The sequence below is a fragment of the Eptesicus fuscus genome, chromosome 21, assembly GCF_027574615.1.
Source record: "Eptesicus fuscus isolate TK198812 chromosome 21, DD_ASM_mEF_20220401, whole genome shotgun sequence".
Taxonomy (NCBI): Eukaryota; Metazoa; Chordata; class Mammalia; order Chiroptera; family Vespertilionidae; genus Eptesicus; species Eptesicus fuscus.
In genome coordinates, this window is record NC_072493.1 from 29,669,563 (window position 1) to 29,675,749 (window position 6,187).

The 6,187-nt window shown below is 49.6% G+C and overlaps 1 non-coding gene across 1 annotated transcript; it reads left to right on the forward strand.

The window, feature by feature from the left end:
- The first annotated feature begins 4,750 nt into the window (after positions 1-4,750).
- On the forward strand, positions 4,751-4,856 carry LOC114230972 (U6 spliceosomal RNA). The gene has a single exon (XR_003616967.2). It is a non-coding gene; the product is annotated as a U6 spliceosomal RNA (small nuclear RNA).
- Positions 4,857-6,187: the final 1,331 nt, after the last annotated feature.

Sequence of the window (6,187 nt, forward strand, 5' to 3'; positions counted from 1 at the left end):
ATGCACCCACAAGCCAAGGAATGTCAGGGATCGCTGACTGCCTCCGGGAGCTAAGAGAGAGGCCCGACAGGTCCTCCCGGGAGTCTCCAGAAGGAGCCAGTCCTGCCGATACCTGGACTCCAGATGTCTAGCCCCTGAGTTATGAGAATACAATTCTGTTATTTTAAGGCACCAAGACTGTGGCAATCTGCTACGGCGGCCACAGGTAGCTAATACCGTCCCCATCTCTGTAGTCCCTGCTAGACAGACACAGCCCCCGCTGCAGGCTCCAGCGGGGCTCGTCCCCGAGGCAGGCACCCACATCACTGTGCTGAGGGCTCAGGCCTTTCAGAGGGGGAGCCCGGGGTGCGCAGTGGGTGTTGATGCCGAGGGACAGGGTGTCCAGGCCGCGGCCCACTGGGGAAGCAGAGCATGGATTGGGGTGGGTGCCCCCATTGACAGGCCAGGTGGGAAAACAAGATTAGGTTCTTTTCATACATCACACACTCAAATAATTCCTGGTGGACCGAAGCCAAGATGTGAGAAACAAAACTTGAAATTATTTAGTAGAAAACATCAGAGAGCATTTCCATGACCTTGGTGTAGGGGAGGATTTCTTAAACAAGATAAGCCCTGGTGCCGGGAGCGTTTGAGTGCATTCGAATGGAAAGCCTCTCGAGTCAAGGATACCACACTCTGGGAGATATGGACCGGCAGGGGAGTCTTAATGCAGGTAAGAATCCAGGCTTTACAAAGAATTCCTACAAAGTGATACGAAGGATACTCTTAACCCCAACTGGGAAAAAAAAAGGGCCAAGGTAAACAGGGAATTCCCCGAGGCAGAAGCAAAACATATAAACTCAATCTCACTGAAGCACTGGGGGGAGGGTGCAAATTAAATGGCGTCCTGCTGCCGATGTGAGCTGGCGCCACCAGGTTGGAAAGCAATCGCCTCACTTGGTGTTAAAGGGTGGAGTGTGTCCCAACCCCATTCAACATGTTGAAGCACTCACCCCAGCACCTCAGAATGTGACTTGCTTGGAGTAGGGCCTTTAAAGAGGTAATTTAGATAAGAAGAGGTCATAATGGTGAGCCCTGACCCAATATGCCTGGTGTCCTTTTAAGAAGGGGAGATGGCCGAAACCGGTTTGGCTCAGTGGATAGAGCGTCGGCCTGAGGACTGAAGGGTCCCAGGTTCGATTCCGGTCAAGGGCATGTACCTTGGTTGCGGGCACATCCCCAGTAGAGGGTGTGCAGGAGGCAGCTGATTGATGTTTCTCTCACATCGATGTTTCTGACTATCTCTCTCCCTTCCTCTCTGTAAAAAATCAATAAAATATATTAAAAAAAAAAAAAAGAAGAAGAAGGGGAGATGAAGATAGACACACACACACACACACACACACACACACACACACACTCACACACACACACACGGAAGACCACGTGAGGACACAGGGAGAAGATGCCGTCTATAAGCCAAGGAGAGAGGCCCCCGAAGGAACAGCCTGCAGACACTTTGACCTTGGCCTTCCAGCCTCCAGAAGCACGAGACAAGACTTTCTGTTGTTGTAGCCACCTGGCCGGTGGTATTCTGTTATGTCGGCCCTGGGACACTAATACACCTGATAAAGTTCAAGATGCTCAGGCATCCTCGGGCAGTTTAACTGCTGGGTATACATCTTAGTGTGGTCCCTGGACCGGCAACATCGGCTTCACCTGGGGTTTGTTAGAAAGGCAGAAGAATCTTGACCCCACCCGAGACCTTCTGGATCGCAATGTGCGCTTTTTTTTTTTTTTAATATATATTTTATTGATTTCTTTACAGAGAGGAAGGGAGAGGGATAGAGAGCCAGAAACATCGATGAGAGAGAAACATCAATCAGCTGCCTCCTGCACACTCCCTACTGGGGATGTGCCCGCAACCAAGGTACATGCCCCTGACCGGAATCGAACCTGGGACCCTTGAGTTCGCAGGGCGATGCTCTATCCACTGAGCCAAACCGGTTAGGGCTGCAATGTGCGCTTTTAACTTTGACTTGCAACTAGTGGTTCCTCTCAAGCTTTTCTGTGCACACAAGTTCCCTGGGATCTTGCCACAATATAGATTCTGGGGCCTGAGACTCTGCATTTCTTTTTTTTTTTTAATATATTTTTATTGATTTCAGAGAGGAAGGCAGAGGGAGAGAGAGAGAAACATCAATGCCTCCTCTCCCAGCCAATAAAATCGGGGTCTCTGGGTTGGGGCCTGAGCATCGATATTCCTTAAAGCTCGCAATGACCCTACAGTGCTGCCAGGATTGAGAGCACTGCCCTGGGGCAGGTGGATCCTCTGGGAGCCACAGAAGGGCAGAGACCCGGGCACCAGTTCCCAGGTGTCTCACTCTGCCTGGAACCACCCACCCGAGGGCAGCAGCTCTCCAACTTGAGTGTGATCAGAATCCCCTAGAGGGCTCCTGGAAACAGAGAGCAGGGCCCACCCCCAATGTCTGACCCAGCAGCGCTGAGGCGGGGCCTGGGCATCTGCACTTCTAACAAGTTCCCAAATGAGTTGATACAGCTGGTTCCCGGACCCCATGTTGAGAAGGTCTGCTCTAGGGAGATGCTTGTACCTGTTCCCAAAGAGACAGGTTAGAATAGTCACCGAAGCATTTTCAAATACGGAAAAATCATACATCATCTCCTTGGCCATTGTTATGGGTTGAATGGCATTCCCCCAAGGGTGTTGAAGTCCTAACCCCCAGGACCCGTGACTGTGACCTTCCTTGGAAATAGGGTCTTTGCAGATGATCACGTTGAAACGAGGTCATTATGACTGGGGTCCTCATATGCTGGAGATAATTTGGACACAGAGACAGACATACATCGAGAGAAGGTGATGGGAGAGCTTGTGGAGAAGGCCTGGGAAGCTCTCAGGCTCCCAGAAGCTGGAAAGAGGCTACAACACATTCTCTCACAGCCCTCAGAAGGAACCAGCCCTGCAGACACTCTGCTTTATGACCTCCAGCCTCCAAAACTGTGAGACAATGCATTTTTGTTTTTTAAGCCTCTCAGTGATATTTTTACTATGGTTCCCTAGCAAACTAGTACAGCCATCAGCCAAAGAACGACTCATTAATTGTGGTACATCCATTCAAGAACATACTATAAGAGAGTGAACGCTATCAACAAAAGCAAGTTACAAAGTGCAGTATAATACCATTTACATGAAGTTTGAAAACATAAAAACACTATATCTTGTTTTTTAAAAATATGTTTTTATTGATCTCAGGGAGGAAGGGAGAGGGAGAGAGAGACAGAAACATCAATGATGAGAGAGAATCATTGATTGGCTGCCTCCTGCATGGATGGAGCCCGCAATCTGGGCATATATCCTGACCAAGAATCGAACCATGACCTCCTGGTTCATAGGTCGATGCTCAACCACTGAGCCAAGCCAGCCAGGCTATATCTTGTGGGTTTTTTTGTTTTTGTTTTTGTTTTGTTTTTCAAACATAAATGGATACTAATAGTCTAAAAACATGCCTGGGAAGAGAAACACCAAATTTTATCCCAAGAGTGGTGATATATCTGTGGGAGACAAAAAGACCTGGATACAAGAGTCCCCTGAAGTTGGGGTTTCAGACATATCTAGAATGTTATGCTTCTTTAGCCCTGGAAGGTGTGCTCAGTGGTTAGAGCATCGACCTGCGCACCAAAGAATCTCGGGTTCGAGTTCTGATCAAGGGCAGGTACTGGGTTGCAGATTTGATCCCCAGGCCTCTGTCAGGGCAGAGGCAACCAATCAACATGATGTTTCTCTCTCTCTCTCCCTCTCTCTCTCTCTCTCTCTCTCTCTCTCTCTCCCCTTTCCCTTCCTCCCTCCCACTCTCTCTAAAAATCAATGAGAAAAAAAGATCCTTGGGTGAGGATTAACAAACAACAACAAAAAGAAAAAGAAAGAAAGAAAGAAAGAAAGAAAGAAAGAAAGAAAGGAATGTTATGCTTCTTTAAAAGGATGGAAAGAAATGGGGTAAAGGTCATGCATTCAATAAATATTGAGTGTCCACTAGGTGAGGGACAGGGGTGGAATCCATGCAAAGGAGCCCCCAAGAGTCTGGGTGTTTCTTCTTCTTTTTTAAAATATATTTTTATTGATTTCAGAGAGGAAGGGAGAGGGAGAGAGAGAGAGAGAAACATCAATGATGAGAATCACTGATCAGCTGCCTCCTGCACTCCCCCTACTGGGGATTGAGCCCAAAACCCAGGCATGTGGCCTTGACTGGAATTGAACTCGGGACCCTTCAGTCCACAGGGCAGTACTCTATCCACTACGCCAAACCAGCTAGGGCTGGGTGAGTGCTTCTTAATTCACCAGCCCTCCCTGGGCACACCTCACGCCCTCTCCCTGCCCCACACTACAAGCATTTCTCCACACACAGGTGAGTTTCAGAAAGCAGCATTTTACCCATATTTGCCAGCATGGGCGTGCGCGCACACACACTCACACACACACACACACACACACACACACACACACACTTCAAAAGAACAACACGGCATGGCAATTTTCTCTCCCTATTTTTTTTTTTTTCCATAAAGAAACAGAAAATTCATCTTTCACATCATGGCAATAGAAAAGAACAAAAACATGCCAGGAAAGAAGCTGCCAGTGAGACAACATGAACCCAGTTTCCAGCGAAAAAAGTGTGCAACTCCCAGAGCCCGCAAACTCACAAGGCCCAGGAGGAAATTCAAAGAGTAAATAAATTTACAGGAAATGTTCAACTTCGTGCTCGCTTCGGCAGCACATATACTAAAATTAGAATGATACCGAGAAGATTAGCATGGCCCTGCGCAAGGATGACACGCAAATTCGTGAAGCGTTCCATAATTGTAAAAAAAGTAAAAGGAAACATTCAACCTCAGGAGGGGCCAAAATCCCCTCCACCTGCACATATCAGGGGCCTCGGGGGCTGGGGGGATGGGAACTGAGGGGGGTCTGGGAGTTCCCACCTGAGCTGGCCAACCCTGAAAGCCCTGAAAATGACAGGGAGCAAGTGCCCTTGAGAGGGTGTCTGCTGGGTGCGGCAGGGACCAGGTGGAAGAAGGTGGAGGACAGCAGGGCCATGGCGGGGAGGCCAGGGGCTTCCTGTGATGGCCTTTTTAAAATTATTATTGATATACTTTTATTGATTTCAGAGAGGAAGGAAGAGGGAGAGAGATAGAAACAGGCTCCTGTGATGGTCTTAAACACAGACGGCTGGTGACTGCCTCTGCCCTGGGGCAGCTGACTAATCGTCCGAGCAACTATGATGAGTCCTGGCTGGTGTGCTCAGTGGTTAGAGCGTCGGCCCATGCACCGAAGGGTCGCAGGTTCAATTCCTGGTCAAGGGCATGTACCTGGGTTGCAAGTTTGAACCCTGGCCCCAGTCAAGGCAAGTAGGGGGTCTTTCTTTCTTTCTTTTTTCTTCCTCCCTCCCTTCCTTCTTTCCTTCCTTCCTTCCTCCCTTCCTTCCTCCCTTCCTTCCTCCCTCCCTCCCTCTCTCCCTTCCTCCCTTCCTTCCTTCCTTCCTCCCTCCCTTCCATCCTTTCTTTCTCTCTCTCTCTCTCTCTCTCTCTCTCTCTCTCTCTCTCTCTCTCTCTCTCTCTCTCTTTCTTTCTCTCTCTCTCTCTATCTCCTGCCCTCTTTCCCTCTCTTTCTCTTTCCCTTCCCCCTTTTCTTCCTTCTCTCCCTCCCTTCCTCCCTTCCACTCTCTCTAAAAAATCAATGGGAAAATATCCTTGGGTAAGAATTAACAACAAAAAAAGAAACTATGATGAAAGTGCCATTTTACCCCATGTCCAATCTTTTGAATAAGGCCCTGTTCTGGGAAGATGCGGCAAACTAGACCAGGAGAGCGGATGTGCGAGCAGGATCAGACCAGCCATGAATTCACGAGCACCTATTCAGTGAGCACCTACTGCGTGCGGCCCAATTCTGGGCACTGGGGTGCCCCCTCGCGTCTGTGTGGGCGGGGTGAGGTCCCCGGTGGTTGACAAGCCGACGGTCCCGCGCCCCCCACTTCTAGCAGCAGGGGTCAGGAGGGGAGGACAGGCCCTGGAGCTGGTGCCCGTGCACTCGGCTCCGTCTCTACCCACAAGTCTCTGTGGGGCAAAACATCGTCCGCCTCTCACTAGGCTGACCACCTCCTCCCCGTCTGCCTGGGACAGGCCTGGCTTTGCACCC